The sequence below is a fragment of the Malaya genurostris genome, chromosome 3 (assembly GCF_030247185.1).
Source record: "Malaya genurostris strain Urasoe2022 chromosome 3, Malgen_1.1, whole genome shotgun sequence".
Taxonomy (NCBI): domain Eukaryota; kingdom Metazoa; phylum Arthropoda; class Insecta; order Diptera; family Culicidae; genus Malaya; species Malaya genurostris.
The window spans coordinates 93,996,646-94,016,617 of record NC_080572.1 but is presented as its reverse complement, the minus strand read 5'-3'; the positions used below and the strand labels follow the sequence as shown (position 1 = coordinate 94,016,617).

General features: G+C 39.3%; 1 protein-coding gene across 19 annotated transcripts in view; it reads right to left on the bottom strand.

The window, feature by feature from the left end:
• Nucleotides 1-19,972, bottom strand: part of LOC131438316 (adenylate cyclase type 2) — a 221,295-nt gene that overhangs the window by 137,165 nt on the left and 64,158 nt on the right. For 12 of the 19 annotated variants that reach the window (XR_009230903.1, XR_009230911.1, XR_009230920.1 and 9 more), the window contains exon 1: nucleotides 11,191-11,751. The exons of 1 other annotated variant lie outside the window; for it this stretch is intronic. The gene's annotated coding sequence lies outside the window, so the exon portion shown is untranslated. Of the gene's footprint in view, nucleotides 1-11,190; nucleotides 11,752-19,972 lie in introns of those variants that run through there. 6 more of the 19 variants (XR_009230907.1, XR_009230906.1, XR_009230908.1 and 3 more) reach the window with 1 other exon arrangement.

Below are 19,972 nucleotides of genomic sequence, written 5' to 3'. Positions count from 1 at the left end.
TAAGGAGTTTCAACGAATGTCAATAAACTGGAAGTTGCCATCTCGGATAATGAAAAAACCTCGAACATAATCCAGGACATACTAGTCAAATCCGTTTCCAAAATATTCAATTTTAAAGGTTTTCATAAAGATATAGATCGTATAGATTAAACGGGTATGTAACGGAAGTTGCCCACCTTGGATTTCAGAACCACCACAAACATCGTTTTCCAGCATCTACTTATCACACCCGCTCCGAAATACGCATATTGTAAGAGTTTTCACGAAAAATCAATGAACCTAAATTCGTCATCTTGATTTTCAGAACCACCTCAGAACATCGTTTTCCGGCATCTGTTTATCTTATACGTTCCGAAAGTAGCCACATTAGTTTTCAGAGAATTTCAATTAACCGGAAGTCGCCATCTTGGATTTTGAAACGACCTCGAACACCATTTTCTTACAGCTACACAAGGTGAATCCCAAATAACGTAAACTTTTTTTACGACCTAACTTGATTTACGAACCCCCGTTTAGTTCATAAATGGAGGTTTTGGTCTACAGAAGATAAAACATGGCATTTCTATCATTTCTACTTGTGCTTTAGATGGAACAGGGCGTTAGACAGGAATTTGACGCATTCAATAGCTAATTATCGCAGAATGGTAGAAATGGTAGAGAACTTACGCTATAAAAATAATTGCATGCATGCAAAATTTGAATGCAAGCTTGGCGAAGCTAAGCTTAAATAACGAAATCCGTTACGCTAGTATGCACGTAGGTATGATTGCATATATACAATACATACAATAGATACAAGCCAAACACGAATCAAGGCAAACAGGGTCTGGGTTCGAGTGTTCGATGTTGGTTCTTAATACTCTGAGGTCTTTTTTTACGCGGGGATACATGAAAAATCGCAAAAATCGCGTAACTTTGGGTATCCTAAAAAACCGCAAAATCCTGGCATATGAAAAAACCGCGTGTAATAGATCAATCGGAGGAGACTCTCGTGCAATCGCGAATTCAAAAGCATGGCGATCGATCGATAATTAGAAATTTGTCAAAGATCTGTGATCATGGTACTAAGAAAAACACCATCAACGTCATGCCCTCGTCACTTAGAGCTTAAGCAATGTGCCTTGAAACTAATATTATTGAATAGACAAAACCATCAACGTCAAGTGAGGAAATACTATGTCAAGCATTATGCAGCGCACCACACGCGAATAGCTTTTGATACCCGAAAAATTTCGAAAAAACAATTCGCCGGGGGAGCTGCCATTTCTGCCCAACGGCAAATCCAACATCAAATTTTACTTTCGTTCAGTACTAAAGCTATCGAAAGCTTGGGAATCGAGATAGAAACAAGTGATGGAATCTTTAACACGGTTTTGTTTTACACCCCGTGTAAAAAGAAACCTTGGTGTATAACATGTAATTTTACATACCCGTGTGAAAAATAGGATGCGTTCGAAACAGAAGTCAATATTGTAAAATCGAATCCCTTAATGATCTGCGTTTCTATAAATTGAGTCATATAATGATTTACGTCAACTGTTATTTTCATATTATTTTGCTGTGTACATCATAATCAACTATCCGCTGGCTACTAGTAGTTTTATTTCCAAACTTGTTTCTCTTCTCTGCAAATGCCTTCAAAAATCGATCTGATCATAACTGTTCAAAGTCACATATGCAGTGTACTGATTACTCATGCAGGCTTTGACTCAAATCATCTTTTAATAACACACAGAAAAAAATATGAATTTTACAAATCACATAAATCTACAAACGATACAATTCATAACTACTGACTTTTTCAAATGACACAATATTCCACTAGCGCAGAATTTTACACGATTCGAGTGTAATATCAAAGAGCAGATATAAGCTTCTGTAGTTCAGTGTGTTAACCCACGTGCGTTGTGATCTAAGGTTTCTCGGTTCAAGACGCGCTGATGCTGTCTTTCTTTTGTTTTGTCGTGAATACCACTTACTTCACTATGGGGTGCCTTTTCAAAATTTACCCTCTGAGAGAGTGATAAGTTTTTGATCGTGAATATCTCTTGTTGTATTTAACGAATCAACATAATTTTTGCTACATGCCATCGGAAATATGATCACAATTTTATGATAAAATATTCAGTTGTGTGACATAATCTCAAACAATTTAAATTAAAGTTATCTGAAATCAGTCGGTGTTGAACAGTCGTTCGCACCGCACGCGTATAGCTCTTGGCTTCTGGAAATTTTTTCTGGCTACCTAGAGTTTCATTGATTCAAGGCTTCAGTCTTTTTCAAGGCTACCTGAATCACTAACAATCTTTTTAAAGACTAACAATTAGTCAACCTTTCTCAAGGCTATACAAAGAGTGATATTAGAGTGACTAAGTGATACAAAGAGTGATATTAGAGTGGCTAAGAAATTAATCAGCCTTTTTAAGGCTAGCTATTCAAAGAACTATTCTTCGAACTAATCAGTCTTTATCAAGACTTTTTCAAACTTTCAAATAATTCAATACGGAATAAATCTCAATCCGTTATTCAACATTTTTCTAATTACATTCACGATCTTATAGAATCTGAATGTGAAAATAAAATACAACGGACGGACTTCCCACCCGTTGATTCTATGCCGTCTAACAATATTTACGAGATTCTTCCTGAATACGATTGTAGCGACATAGAAGAAAATTCTTCAAAAATTCCCAAAATGGACTTCAAAGCATTCCGTACTGGGCTTTCTACTTTTTTCCCGGAAGTAAAAGTCTCATTTCAAATCGGACGAAGAGGAGAATATCGAGTCCTGGTTGATGGATTGGAAGATTATGAACGTCTTATCCGATATTTGTCCGAGAAACTTTTTAAATTTATTTATATGATATAAAATCAGACAGACCCTTCAAGGCTGTCTTGAAAGGCTTATCAAATGAGCAAAGTATTGATGAAATTAAAAATGAACTAAAAGAATTTCTTGGTTTTGCCCCTTCCCAAGTTATACTTATGAAAAAAAAGAGCGAATGGTACTTCTAAACCACGCTCTGGAATTTCCCATGAACTTTACTTAAACACTTCAATCGAAGTGATGTAAACAATTTGAAAAGTACGTTTCATTTCCCACATTAAAATTCATTGGGAACATTATAAACGGCATAATCGTATTGCAAACTTAACGCAATGTCGTCGTTGCCAAGGCTTCGGCCATGGAACCAAAAATTGTCATATGGATATACGGTGTTTGAATTGTGGTAAATCGCATTCGAAAGACGTTTGTCCAATGAATGAAACCACTGATAAATTTTCATATTCAAATTGCGATGGAAATCATAAATCCAATTATTTGAAATGTCCTGTCAGGGAACAAAATTTTAAACGCTCGTTCGCTTCGACAACAAGTCAAATCAACGACCTTAAATTTACAGAACATACCTGAAAATCAAAAAACCGTTACAAATGACATGCCTAATTCTTCTAAGGCACTGATTTCTTCGAATTTAAAACAAAAAACAGGTACGTCTGCCAATTCGTCTTCTAACGAAAACAATTTATTGACAGGTAGATCGACCTCGTCATCATCTTCTTCTAATGTCAGTTATGCTAGGTAGAAATCTACCACCTAATTCTTCTAAAGTAAATAATCAAAACACAGAACCGCCTTGCAGTTCATCTTCTAACGAAAACAATTTATTAATAGGTAGATCGGCCTTCTAATGGCAGTCTACCTACAAATAATTCTTCAATGCCATTCGCTTCTTTAAATGAAGTTGATTTAGGCGATATAACTGAAAATAAAATGATCTACCTACAAGATCAACTTTTTCAAATGATCATCCGAATGAATTCGACTTCATCACTATTTGAAGCATTCCAAATCGGATAGCAATTCGCAGATAATATTATAATGAATCCCGGGTTGGCGGTTCAATGCATAGGACGCTGGTCTTACAAGCCAGTTGTCGTATGTTCGAGCCCCGACCTGGAAGGATTCTTAGTGTCAGTAGGATCCATAGTACTAGCCATGCAATGATTCTGTACACTAAGAATCGGCTGCGAAGTCTGTTGAAACAGAGAGGCCAAATTCCACAAAAGGAATGTAATGCCAGGACTTTTATTATAATGAATTTAAAATTTAACAGTGATGTTAAATAATTATTTGCATTTTTTAAATTGGAATGCTCGATCTTTGAAATCGAGTGAAGATGAATTGCATAATTTTCTCAAAGTTCACAAAATTCATATTGCTATTGTGACAGAAACTTTTCTTAAACCAAATGTCAAATTGAAAAGTAATCCACATTATGTGGTTCATCGATTTGACAGGTTTACTGGAATGTGAGGTGGAGTGGCCATTTTTGTCCAACGGCAAATTAAACATCGAATTTTACCTTATTTCAATACTAAAGTTATTGAAAGCTTGGGAATCGAAGTTGAGACCATCCATGAAATTTATTTCATCGCTGGAGCATATTTACCATTCCAATGCACCAATTAAATTTCTTTAAATGCGATTTTCGTAATAGGGGACTTAAATGCAAGTCATGTCCAGTGGAATTGTAGGCAAAATAACAGTAATAGTAAAATACTTCATAATCAACTCTCACAGTCACGTACCCAGAGGGGGGGCCCGAGGGGCCCGGGCCCCTCCCGAAATCAAAAACAGATATATAATTATTTAGAAGGCCTGAGGCATGTGTTGCAGAAATAACAAGCCAGTAAACGTAAACAAATGTAATACAATAATAGATCCAGTGGAAAAGTTTAAAGTGTCTGTTAAAAACACCCGTAAGAGGCACACCAAAAATTAGGTACATAAGCAGTCTTCAGTAACATTATTTTTTTACCTTGGGCCCCTCCCGAAACGAAATCCTGGGTACGGGCCTGAACTCTCAGTTGGTTACTTCACAGTTCTTCATCCCAGTAATCCGACTTGTTTCTCTTCCGTGAAAACTCCTCTACAATTGATCTGGTTCTAACAGATCAAAGTCACATTTGTAGTGAACCGATTACACATGCTGACTTTGACTCAGATCATCTTCCTGTAACATTCAGACTTTCCAACGAAGCTATAATTAATCCAATTATTTCTATATTCAACTATCATAGAGCTAATTGGTTGGATTACAGATCTCACATTGAAAATCATGTGGATCATGAAACTATTTTATATAATTCTACGGACATCGACACAGCAATTGATAATTTGAATCATTTTATTATCGAAGCTAGAAAGCTTTCAGTTCCCAAAGCTCAAACTAAATTAAATTCTCCTATCATCGATGACAATCTTCAACTGCTCAATCGGTTGAAGAATGTTCGTCGACGACAATATCAACGTTCTCGTGATCCTGCTATGAAAAACATAGTTAAGGATTTACAAAAAGAAATTAAACATAGATTTACTCTTTTGCGAAATGAAAATTTCGCTAATGAAGTTGAACGAATTGAACCATATTCTAAACCTTTCTGGAAACTTTCTAAGGTTCTTAAGAAACCTCAGAAACCAATTCCTGCTCTCAAGGAAGGAAATCAAATACTTCTTACAAATGGCGAAAAAGCTCAAAAACTTGTTCAGCAGTTCGAGAGTGTACACAATTTCAATTTGAACGTTGTGAGTCCTATTGAAAATGAAGTCTCACTGAAATATGATCATATTTCAACCCAAGTGTTATCACACGATGACATTATTGAGACGAATTTTGATGAAATTAAATCAATTTTTAGGAAACTCCTGGTAATGATGGAATTTTTAATATTCTTATTAAAAATCTTCCCGATGTTGCCTTGAGATTCCTGGTTAAAATTTTCAACAAGTGTTTTTCATTGGCTTACTTCCCAAAAAGAAGGAAAAACACTAAAGTAATTCCTATCCTCAAACCTGATAAAAACCCAGCAGAAACATCAAGTTATCGACCGATTAGCTTACTTTCTTCTATCAGTAAACTTTTTTAAAAAAATTATCTTGTTGAGAATGATGTCTCATATAAATGAGAATTAAATTTTTCTACCAGAGCAGTTTGGATTTCGCCATGAACATTCAACTACTCATCAACTTGTAAGAGTTACGAACATGATAAAAGCAAATAAATCTTCTGGGTTATCCACTGGAGTTGCTCTTCTAGACATAGGAAAAGCATTCGACAGTGTTTGGCACAAAGGTTTAATAGCAAAAATGTCTGATTTCCAGTTTCCTATTTATTTGATCAAAATGATTCAAAATTATTTAATTGATCGTACTCTTCAGGTTAGCTATCAGAATTGTAAATCTGAATTGCTACCTGTACGAGCCGGTGTACCGCAGGGTTCGAGCGTAGCTCCAATCTTGTATGATATTTTCACTTCTGATCTTCCAAATCTACCCGTTTTTTTGTCAGAAATCGCTATTCTGTGACGACACAAGTCTGTTAGCCACAGGTAGAAATCTAAGAGTGATCTGCAGTCGCCTACAAAGAAGTTTAAATAGTTTCAGTGATTATCTGTCAAAATGGAAAATTGAACCAAATGCAGCAAAAACGCAAATAATTATCTTTCCTCATAAGCCAATAGCTTCTTTTCTTAAACCAAACAATAATCACATTCTCTAATTGAATGGCTTGGAATTGACATGGTCTGATCAAGCTAAATACTTAGGTTTAACGTATGACAAAAAACTCACTTTCAAGCATCACATTGAAGGAATCCAGGCAAAGTGTAATAAATATATTAAATGTTTATATCCTCTTATAAACAGAAATTCTAAGCTCTGTCTAAAAAACAAATTGGTAATTTATAAACAAATTTTCAGACCAGCCATGCTTTATGCAGTACCATTTTGGTCAAGTTCTTGTTCCACCAAGAAGAAAACGCTTCAAAGGATTCAGAATAAAATTCTGAAAATGATTTTGAAGCGTCCTCCCTGGTTTAGTACAAATGAGTTAAACAGACTCACAAATATAGAACCATTAGATGTAATGTCACATAATATTATAAGCAAATTCCGACAAAAATCGATGCAATCTTCAATCAAATCGATTCTCTCTCTGTATCAGTTAGTAAGTTTGTATATAAGTTCCTTTACCCCATTATACAATACAAGTAGGTTTACAATTTTCCCTACACAAAAATCACAGAATTGCGGAAGTAAATGATGTCTTCATGGTGATAGCCAAATCATGTAGATGAGGTGTGGATCTATGAATATGACGTCGAAACCGCACAACAATCGGCGCTTCGAAGGCGAGCCGTTTTTCTAAATTTTCATCCATTATAAAAATCGCCACACGAAAATTTTTCAACTTCTTTGTATAGACGCCAAACAAAAACTTATCGTACGATATGCGTCAAAATTTGACTGAATGTGTATAATAGTATTGCCAACGTTGAGAAAATAAAAGTTTATCGAATGGACAAGTGCGGGGATTTTAAAATGAAAATTCCGGTTCGTTTTTGATCATAAGGTACATGGTCAATTATGGAATAACACCCCTGACATCGAAATTTGTACACTCGTCATCCTGTAATTCCAAAACCGGAAGTCGTATCGAAAGTAAATTCGGGAGCTTCATTTGGCATTTTGAGATTTTCCATTACGAAAAAGTTTGTGAAAACCGATTCAATCATCTCGTGGAGAAGTTAGTGCTCACAGTTTCATTTTTTTTGCACATATCATTCTGTTATCCCAAGACCGGAAATCGTATTTGAATAAAATTCAGGATTATGAGATCACATCAACGTGTGACTCCGGAATCGGAAGCCGGGTCTATATATTTTTTAACAATTTTTCTTGGGATCCGAGCCCTTTCTTTTGAAAATCGATTTTGCAATATGTGCACTTTTTTCGCATTTGAGACTTAGAATTCGAGACCGCCCAACTTGGGAAATCTGCGTAGAAGAAAAATGCTAAATTTTAGGTAAATCTTGGAAAGGCAACAAGAATCACCACAAAAATTGAGCAGTCGCACGGTAATTATAAAAATTTCAAATAATAAATTGAACACACTCGACAATATTTTCGTTGGCGGTAGCAGCCATCAGAATCAGAATCAGAACAAATTGGCTCAAATGGCACGTTCCCCTTGATATTTGGAGATTTGTGCCTTGCCATCAATATGTTTTTAGCATCATTTTCCCGATATATAAGAGGGAAGGATTGAAAGGAAATGGTAAGGGTTGGACTAGGAGGATGGGAAAAATTGACGACACAAAAACACATAAAAGCAGAAGTAAATTCTGCACCCCTAAGGGATGCTGAACAATCTGCTGAGGATCACATTTAGTGGAAGCAGAAGGAAATTCTGAACCTCTACGAGGTCCCGAACAGTCTGCTGTTAATAAAACCTCCAACCCCCGAGAGGATTTAGAGATCTTACAAAAGCGACACCATTCTCGGAAGAATGCAGAACGACTCGCAGTATGTACGAGCAGAACTAAATTCGGCACCCCCCAAAGGATGCCAAACAATCTGCTAAACCCTATTTAAGGTGAATACAGAAGGGATTCATTCACTCCAGGAAGAACGATGAACCCTTCTGACTATAGCTCCTTACCACATTGGGTGAGAAACGAGAGAATATCCTTCAATTTTAGCTCCGCATACACAGACTCAACCATGTATGGAGAACCAAAAACCCGGATACGTAGCTGCGTCAATGCGGGACAGTTACATATCAGATGATATGAAGTACCATAATCGCATTCACACAAATCACACGAATAATACTCAGCACGTTGAATAGTAGCCATGTGATAAGTGAGTTTGCAATGTCCAGTCAGAGCTCTGACCAGAATACTGCAATGATACTTGGAGAAATGCAGTAGACACTTTGACATTTTCAGATTTAAATCTGGTAGAAATGCTTTTGTCTGAGCGCAAGTTTGCAAGCTGCGCCAGTAAGACGGTATGCACAAGATAATGCTTCTTGTTTTAGGAACACATGTAGTGGTTTAATGCACAGTAGCGCCTCTAGAGCAGCATTAGGAGTTGTCGTGAATGCTCCTGTCATCGCCATTAAGACCATCCTTTGGAGATGATTTAGCTTCGACTGAACTGTCGCGACTTCTCCTTTCTGCCACCATACAAGACAACCTAAGACCTGCTAAAATTGGTCTAACGATAGTTGTGTAGATCCAATGAATATATCTGGGTTTGAGTCCCCATGATTTTCTAAAAGCTCGTCTGCATTGGCCGAAAGCCATGCAAGCTCCTTCAATCCTGAAGTCAATGTGAGCAGACCAATTCAGTTTTGAGTCAAGAATAACCCCGACGTATTTAACTTGATCGACCACAGTGACCTCTGAACCAAAGAACTGCAACGGACGAGCTCCTGTAATTATCCTACGATGAGTGAAAAGCACCATTGATGTTTTGCCCGGATTTACAGATAATCCAACCTGACAACACCATTGTTCAACAGATCGCAGGGCTTGCTGCATTAAATCAAAGAGAGTGTTAATGCTTATACCGGTCATCAATATATGATAATCGTCGGCAAAACCATAAGTCGAAAATCCAAGGTTATTAAGTTTCCTTAACAAACCATCACCGACTAGGTTCCATAAAAGTGGGGATAGTACACCACCTTGAGGACACCCACAGACACTCAGCTTTCTAATCTCTGCTTGCCGAAGCGATGAACAAAGAAGTCGATTGCTAAGCATTGCGTGTATCCAGTAAGGGAAAAACCCAAGATATTCCGTTCACGACTGCAATGTTTAACCTCCTGCAGCCATTCAGCCATCGGTACGGAAATACACCTTGACTTAGGAGTTCCTATTTTTGTGGCCTTTTACGACATGGAACAGGAAACCAGTGGATCAATTCTTGGTAAAAAATAATTCCGCCGGATGCCACACGGCTTACCTGTTTGGTGGACTTATACCATCGGTACAGGTGGACCGTAGCGTTATTCTTAGCCAGTTGGGAAACCGCTACCGACACTACACGGCTATCTAGGCTGCTCAGAGAGGGAAAGTTGACATTGATGGTCAACTTCCATGGATGGCCGAGCAGCCTGTTAAGATTAAATTTCAAATAATAAATTGAACACACTCGACAATATTTTCGTTGGCGGTAGCAGCCAAGCCACCGTTGAAAATACTCCACAACCGACAAAATGCTTTGATCCCACAGTCACAGTTCATTCTGTTTGCCCACGTCAATCTTGATCGATCCGAAAGGTGAGGAAGACATCGGCGCATAACGAATAGCATCGATGAGTTGTTCGCTAGTTGAAGTTATTTTTACCAGATTGAAAGAGATAAAAAGTTTTTATAACGCATAACATTTAATTCATACTTTAATCAGGAATTTGATATTTGGATAAGGGATTACTTGAACTAATGTTAGGTGAACCAGTTTATAGTGAAGAAAAAAAATCAAGGTTACATGATATGGCTCCAGTGGTGAATGAGACAGATTCGGAAATTGAACTCAAGTATTTAGGATTAGGTTAATGACCTGGCGGTATCGATGGAACTATTACTGAAGCATTTGTGTTTAACAAAGCGTGGAGCTACAACGAATGTTACCGTTTTACATTTTAGCTTTGCAAAGAAAAGTAATGTTTTAGTATTATATTTCATTTGTGGAATTTGGCCTCTCAATTTTAACAGACATCGCAGCCGATTCATAGCGTATAGAATCTTTGCATGACTAGTACTAAGATCCTACTGATACTAAGAATCATTCCAGGTTGGGGCTCGAACATACGACAACTGGCTTGTAAAATTAGTAATTTTCATTGCACGTGAAACACATCGGATCACTTGTCAATGAGAGCAATACATTTGAATCTCTAATACCAGTTCAAAATAAAATTTAGAAGAATTCAAAAGCATATTTGATCTGAATATGAAAAATGAGTGCTCGTAAAATATGATACATTAAACCGTATGAAAACGACAGTTTCAGAACTAGAGGGATCCGCAAAGTGTTGAATTCCAAATGCTATCATAAGTTCATTCATCAAATTGAATTCTTGAAATCTATTAACTGGAACAATTTCATATGAAGTTTTGCGAATCCGATGTTAAATACTTCTGTTGAAACTATGCGCACAAAATAATCTTTGATTGTTATCTTTTTTCGAAGATCTGTTATTAAAGCAGATGGATTAGTTGCTATTGAAATTGTTGCACGATCATCTAACCAAACTAATTCATCACATTGACCGGTGTTGGCCCACATTTGCGTTCAATTCGCATTGCTTTGAACGATATGTAATCTAATCTCACCAAATCGTTTTCTTTATTGCTAACCGTTTTCCACTACTGCGTCCTCATCGTCGTCCGTTTCCACACACGCACCGGACCATTCGGTTCCCAACATTCGCGCTCATGTCTTCACATAGAACTGCTGCAATGCTAGACTGCAAGCATATCGTTTTTCTATTTGTCATTAGTCGGTCGTTATTTCGTGCCTGGAACTAGCAGTAACGAGGGTACTCATGCTTCACACGGTGTGAACATGTATCACTTGAAATCACTCATCATTAGCGGAAGCGCACTTCGCCTGTCGGCCACAAGTTGTTCGTTGTTGCGAACATGTCGAGCAACAAGATTATGCCCACTTATCCTCCAGCGGCGGCTGCCAGCCAAGCGAGATAGCGAAACGCGTTTGAAAATTCCCCAGTCGTGCTTTCACTGCATTGTCAGGTGTCTAACCACTTGCTACTGCTCTGCTCCTGTTGCTCACTAACCGTACTGAACCGAAACGAACCGGATGAATGAAGAGTTATTTGATTTCCCTTTGAAGATTCGGTGGCTACGCGGGGCCGCGAACCGCACTCAACCAAACACCGACGAAGACTGAAGCTTCGGCCTGGAGCTGTTGCTTAATTTATTCAGGACGATCTGTTGAATGTTCGAAAAAATGTTCGCGCTTATCACTTTGTCACGCGACAAAGTTCCGACAGGTTTCGAAGTTGGGCATGCGCTTTCCGGTTGTTCGAAAGAGAGAACTTGAAGCTGAGTAGAACTTGACCTTGCCAGCACGTGGTTCTACCCGATGGGAATAAGTAGCAAGGTTTGTTTGCATTGCCTATAGGATTAAGATCGGCAAACATTTACAAACACTATTAGCCACCGGAGGGAAAGGGGGATGATGGGTGGTCTGATTGTGGAAACACCGTCCACAGGTGCAACCATACCGCTGGTTAGTGGTTGGTGAGGGAAATTTTCATTCACAAACAGTAGCGGCTAGTGGCGTGCAATAAACAGAGTTGCAGCTAATGTTTCAGAGAGACTGACAATGAGGGTTCGGGAATGGGTTATCCGCAACAGGCCGAATCGATGCTATTTCTGCTCGACTAATGTGTTTATGTAGGAAGTGGTCGACCGCCGCTCACATTATTAGAGAATATACATACATGTAGACTACTTGTTGCAACATATAGACGGCCTACCGGTTGCCCGTTTTGTTATTCTTGTTCCCAGAGGGGGGCTTTCGTTTGTTTGTAAACAGTGTTGCAGAAGAAGTTTATTATTAGGGTAATAAAATTTGGTGTTTCGTGTAGCACGCAATGGAAAGTTTAAATTTTGCCACACATGTAGGCAAGTCCATGATGTTTTCTGTAATATGGAACCGTAAAAAGGTAACAACAGTTTGCAAGTCATTTAATACTTTTTGGAGAAATAATGCCGTCGAAGCCATTTATGTGCTTTCAGCTTTATAATAACAAGGAACTTAATAACGAGGAACTTAATTTTAAGTAATGCTTTTTCGTAGGGTAAGGTTGCGTAAAATGTCACCTTGAAACTTTTTTTTATAAAAATTTTTTATTCAGGCCAATTCGCGTACAAGCTTTACGTGGCCGATTGAGCAATGTTTTTATTAGATCAAATAATTTTTTAACCAATGGAGCTTCCATTTTTATCTTGCGATGATTGAGGGGCAGTTTGTTCGTGGCTCGTCTCGTCCTCCATTGCCGCATCGGTGGTATCGTGGTTTGTTTCCGTTTTTTCTTCGTTTTCCTTGTAATTCGTAGGCTTGGGCTCGTTGTTAGTAGCTGTAGACGCGCCCTGTTGTACATTAATTGCAGTTGCTGGTTGATTTGATGGTGCAATAGGAGTACTGCGCTCACTAGTTTCCGTTGTTGAGCGGTTGTCCTTGTTTTTGTTTGAAGATGTTCTTTTCTCAGTTTCAGTGCGAGGTTTGCCGTAGTGTGCAGGTTGTTCACAAAATCAGCGTTTTACACGGATGTATCCCGTCTTGATCACAAATGATGTAAGATGGAATTGCTTTACGTAGTTGCATACGTAGTACCACTCGCACGCCATTCCGGATACCCGGAAAAAATTCCGCCATACTTCCCTTTCGATGGAAAGAACTTCACCGTACTGCGACATACTTTCCCGAACGAACTGATCGCTGGTCTGCGGGGGAAGGTCATGCACGCGTACTTCTATGGCATTGTTCACCAAGTACACAGGGATTTTATATTTAACATTATCATGATCGACACTGTAAAGCAAAGTCCTGGCATTACATTCCTTTTGTGGAATTTGGCCTTTCTGTTTTAACAGACTTCAACACTGTGTACACCGTTATTAACCGAAGCAAATGCAAATGCATATCTTTTTGAATATAATGTACACACAGTTAGACATCTTGTTGAATAGAATCTCACTTGCTTCATTAACGCTTAGATGCATTCGTTCCTTAAGCAAGATTTCAATTTCGGTTGTTGCTGGTCTAGCTTTGCAGCGCTTGAAATCAATACAAATTGAATTTGACCTTGTAGGCCAAGTTTTATGCTTTGTTAAATCGTATTTGCCTATTTCGTACACTCTATTGTACACTACACTGTATTGTCTTTGTTTCTATCGTCTCGACCGTAAGCAATTTTCGACTGTGTCGGATGAAATGCGAGCACGAACTGTGGCCTTGAGACTTAACAGTTCTTTTAAAAAGTTGCCGAAAAATGTTTTATGGAATTTACAAAAACTTCAAGTTCATTATATAATAAATATAACTCGAGATCTGGAAAAATATATGCAGCTGCAGATAAAAGAACCAGATTTTCGTTAAAAACAAGACCGCGGTTTCCCAAAGGTACAAGCAGGAGTGTCTGAACAAGCCCATTTTTCTACCGTACTTTGAAACTCACATCGGACCTGTTAATGTTTTGTTTGATTTGGCAAGCGGGGAAGCGCCATAGTGGTGTCGAGACAACCCATTCGCTTATAGCACTGATTTAGATGCGAATAGTGCGATCTAAGATTTTTAATACGAATGACAGAATTTGATAATCTATACACATAAAAATGCAGAGGTCATTCTTTGTAATCGCATCACGTAAGAACGGATGGATGGATTTACATGATTCTATTTTTGTTTGATTAATTTCTACCCTCGCCGGGTTCGTACATAAAAAAAAAATTGGAAAATTTGGCGGAAAAGTTGGAAAATTCAAGTTGTTTTGCATGGATAATGGAAGTTTCCGTTGAAAAAAGGCGGGCGGGTAATGTCAGAGACATAACTGGATGTCGTGAATACGAAAACAACTAACATGTTCCTAAACACTTCCGAATATCAATTAGTTGATCAATTGTGTGAATTATGTAAGCATTCCCCTTTTTCACATTTTTCGCAAAAACAAAGAAGGCTTCACTTGATCTAGATTACTGTGAATTTCACACAGCGAAAAGTGCAAAAATCAAATCAAACAGTTCTAGATTTGCACTAAACTGAGGATATTTCCCTTCGATTTGCGAGCAAGAAATCCTAATAGTTCATTGGAAAACTTTTAGAGCCATTAGAACGGCTGATTTTGTGTAATGCTCTCCACCGTTGCTATTTCACCAATGCGAATGACTGGCAGCTGTGACGTAATCGCTCTTGTTGGAGGCGAAACTAGCTTTGCAAACGACACAAAATACGTCTGCTCGCAGTGGCGATAGAATCCAAACTGATCCAATTTTTGTTGAGAGGCTTGTTTTTAACTGATTTCGTTTGTAGTTTTTTCACTAATGGGCGGTCCTAACGGCTATAAAAATCGCCGCATACAGAATTTTAATGTCGATTAATTCATTTCGGATTTGCATTATTTATTGAAAGAAACTATCGTTTCTAGCATTCAGAAGGACCAAATTGTGGAACTCACTACGATATTCAACACTTTTCGGAACATTTTTCTCGAACGATTTGTTGCACAGCAGCAGATATTTTGTTCTCTTCCTCAGAACGCGTTCTGATTGGCTGGTGTTGACATGGGTCAAATGAGACAGGTTTTTCAATAGTGTACTATTGAAGTACTTCAATGCTTTTGCTATACACGTTTAAATTGAAAAATTTCGATTCTATTGGTAGTTAGATTATATAAATCCTTTCACAGATCACTGAGCTATGAGCTTTAAAAATACGAGAAAGGCAAACGCGCTTTATGTATTATTCTCTTTGATATTCGTTTATACCAAACATTTCAGAAAAGTTTAATTTGGAATTATTTGAGATTATGTCACACAACTGAAAATTTTATCATAAAATTGTGATCATATTTCCGATGGGGTGTAGCAAAACTTATGTTTTTTTTTTTATTCAATATTATAATATAATTTTAAGGCACACTGCTTAAGCTCTAAGATGCCAAGGGTATTTACTAATCTTAATTACGACTAACTTAAAACTAGAATAGTATCATTATGTAATGTAGCGGTAGCGGATTCTCGAGAAGCGATCGGTAGTGGCCGGTGAATTGAATATTGCATGAGGGTCTTCCATATGCCGTTGGCGAAGATCCATGTTGGCCGCATCATTCGGTCCGTGTGGGTCCGCGGGAAACACCCCCAGGCTACGAAGGCCCGGCGGGTGGCCCGCGTGCTGGTTTTCGACTGGGGCGGCCTTCCGTGGACGATGATGGTGATGTTACGGAAGAGAATGAAAAAAAAAGTAAATATTGTGGAAACGGGGTAAAAAGGGGATGTGGGAACAAAATGTTTGAAAACGATAAAGATCTAATTAGTTGCCATCGAGATGGTGAAGAGACAGGGAAGGGGTAACGAAAAAGTTAGTGACAAAAAAAGATCTTGTTAGTTCCAATGAAGATGGTGGACAGGGACGGAGATCGAGAGAATCGGGCGGATGTTAGTGTCGAAGCTGTAGGTGGAGTTTATACTTTCTGAGCGAGGGATAACACATTACACTTGTATATCAATGTGTTTAAGGTACTGGTATATGAGAAGCATATATAAACTATCCCGACTCGCCAACACATCCCGAACCGGAACCTCAGGCGGTCTACCTCGGGCCCTAAGGGATTCCAGTAGCTTCGACCTGGCGTCACGATACTCTACGCACGACCACACGACATGCTCGATGTCCTGATAACCGTCGCCACAGGTGCAGAGACCGCTCTCCGCAAGCCCAACACGCCGGAGATGTGCGTTGAAAGTGTAGTGATTTGACATGAGCCGCGACATAACACGAATGAAATCGCGACTCACGTTCATCCCCCTGAACCAAGGTTTCGTCGATACCCTAGGGATAATGGAATGTAGCCATCGTCCCAGTTCGCCATTGCTCCATGAAGTTTGCCAACTTTCGAGAGTTTTCTGACGAGAGATACTGAAAAATTCATTGAAGCAGATTGGTCTTTCATAAATATCACCTTCTAATGCGCCCACCTTAGCCAATGAGTCTGCCTTTTCATTGCCTGGAATGGAACAATGCGAAGGGACCCAGACTAACGATATTAAATAAGACCGTTCAGATAAAGTTCGCAAGTGTTCCCGTATTTTCCCCAGGAAATATGGGGGATACTTTCCTGGCTTCATTGCCCGGAGAGCTTCTATTGAGCTTAGACTGTCCGTGACAATGTAGTAATGGTCTTTGGGCAAGGTTTCAATGATCTCAAGGGTGTACTGAATAGCAGCTAATTCTGCGACGTAAACTGAAGCCGGATCATTGAGTTTGTGAGAAGCGGTGATGTTTTGATTGAAGATGCCGAAGCCTGTGGACCTGTTGATGTTTGAACCGTCAGTGTAAAACACATTTTCACAGTTGACTGTTCTAAATTTATTATAAAAAATATTTGGGGCCACTTGAGGGCGCACGTGATCCGGGATTCCACGAATTTCTTCTCTCATGGATGTGTCGAAAAACACAGTAGAATCAGAAGTATCCAAGAAATGAGCACGATTGGAAACAAACGAAGAAGGATTAATATTCTGAGCCATGTAATCAAAATACAAGGACATAAAACGGGTCTGAGAATTGAGCTCGACAAGCCTTTCGAAGTTTTCAATCACCATCGGATTCAAGATGTCGCATCGGATTAGCAATCGATATGAGAGATCCCAGAATCGGTTTTTCAACGGTAAGACGCCCGCGAGCACTTCGAGACTCATCGTATGAGTCGACTGCATGCAACCTAAGGCAATACGCAAACAACGATACTGAATTCTTTCCAGCTTGATGAAATGAGTGTTCGCCGCGGATCGGAAGCAGAAGCATCCGTATTCCATCACGGACAATATCGTTGTTTGGTATAACCTGATCAGGTCTCCTGGGTGGGCACCCCACCATGATCCGGTTATTGTACGAAGAAAATTGATTCTCTGTTGGCATTTTTGTTTCAGATACCTAATGTGACATCCCCAGGTGCCTTTGGAGTCGAACCAGACCCCGAGATATTTAAATGTGAAGACCTGAGCTATGGTTTCACCCCCTAGTTGAAGCTGTAATTGTGCTGGTTCTCGCTTCCTTGAAAATACAACCAGCTCAGTTTTCTCCGTGGAGAACTCGATACCCATTTGAAGAGCCCATGTCGACAAGTTGTCGAGGGTATCTTGCAATGGTCCTTGGAGATCGGCAGCTTTGGGTCCTATAATAGACACAACGCTGTCGTCGGCAAGTTGTCTTAGCGTGCAAGATGTGTTGATACATTCATCAATGTTGTTCACGTAAAAGTTGTATAAAAGGGGGCTTAAGCATGAGCCCTGAGGAAGACCCATGTAACTGAATCGTATTGTCGACAAATCACCATGCGCGAAATACATGTATTTCTCGGACAACAGATTATACAAAAAGTTATTCAAAATTGGTGAAAGACCATGCTGATGCAACTTCTCAGATAGGATGTTTATGGAAACTGAATCAAAAGCCCCCTTGATGTCTAGGAAAACTGACGCCATTTGTTCTTTACGAGCAAATGCCATTTGAATTTCGGTTGAGAGCAACGCAAGACAATCGTTCGTTCCTTTGCCCCTGCGGAAGCCGAATTGTGTATCTGAAAGTAAGCCATTAGTCTCGACCCAATTGTCTAGACGAAACAGAATCATTTTTTCGAACAATTTCCGGATACAGGAAAGCATAGCAATCGGCCGATACGAATTGTGATCGGAGGCTGGTTTCCCTGGTTTTTGAATGGCAATAACTCTTACTTGTCTCCAGTCATGTGGGACAATATTATCCTCAAGAAGCCTATTGAATAAGTTCAATAAGCGCCTTTTGGCAGAGTCAGGCAAATTTTTCAACAAGTTGAATTTGATTTTGTCTAACCCCGGAGATTTATTGTTACACGATAAAAGCGCAAGTGAGAACTCGACCATCGAAAAAGGTGTTTCGTTTCTGTTTGATGAAGCGACGCGCATGATTGTCTGTTCCGGAACAGAGTCAGGACATACTTTTTTAGCGAAATCGAATATCCAGCGGTTAGAATATTCCTCGCTTTCGTTTGTGGTGTTTTTGTTGCGCATTCGTCGGGCTGTGTTCCAAAGAGTGCTCATTGATGTTTCTCTCGATAATCCGTCTACGAATCGACGCCAATAACCGCTTTTCTTCGCTTTAATCAAGCTTTTCATTTTAGCGTCTAATGCCGCGTAGTTTCTAAAATTATCAGGTGTTCCGTTTTTCCTAAACTCGACAAATGATGAAGTTCTCTCCGCGTTTAATTCTGAGCACTCTTTGTCCCACCACGGGTTGGGGGGACGGATGTTAGTTTTCGCGCCGGGTACACGTTTCGTCTGAGCTTGAGTCGCGGTGTCGAGAATCAAGCCAGCCAAAAACGTGTACTCTTCCTCCGGAGGAAGTTCTTGTGTTGTTTCTAGATTCTCAGATATCAAATTTGCGTAGCATTTCCAATCAATGTTTCGTGTGAGGTCATACGAAACATTGATTGTTTCCGATGGTCTTAATCCGGTGGCGATTGAAATTACGATAGGCAGATGATCGCTACCGTGGGGATCAGGGATTACCTTCCACGTGCAATCCAACCGTAGCGATGTCGAGCAAAGGGATAAGTCTAGCGCACTTGGTCTTGCTGGTGGTGCAGGAATTCGTGTCATTTCTCCCGTATTCAAGATTGTCATATTGAAGTTGTCGCAGATATCATGGATCATAGTTGATCTGTTATCGTCGTGAAGACAGCCCCATCCCGTACCGTGTGAGTTAAAGTCTCCTAAAACCAACGTCGGTGCGGGAAGAAGCTCTATGATATCATTGAGCCGCCGATGCCCAACCGAGGCTCTTGGGGGAATGTAGATGGAAGCAATGCAAAGGTCCTTGCCTTTGATTGTAACATGACATGCGACAACTTCAATACCTGGTATCGAGGGGAGGTTAATGCGATAGAAAGAATAGCACTTTTTGATCCCCAAAAGTACTCCTCCATAGGAATCATCTCGATCCAGACGAATAATGTTAAAATCGTGGAGGTTTAAGGGTATTTCAGAAGTTAGCCAAGTTTCGCACAATGCAAATGCGTCACATTTCAGATTATTTACTAGAAATTTGAAAGGATCTATTTTTGGGATGATACTTCTACAATTCCACTGTATAACAGTGATTGTATCCGTGACCTCGGTCGGTGTCTTAGCCATCGAAGGATACGATCGCTGAAAGAAGGGGCCATTTTGCAGTCAACTGCTTCAAGAATGTTTTAACTGTAGGAATAAAAGCCATTATCAGGCTTTTAAGAGGTTCAGAAATATTGAAAGTAGGCATGATCCAGTCCACAAAATCAGAGAATTTAACAAACCCAGTATTTGGTAAATTTTCTGACTGATCTTTAGGGACTTT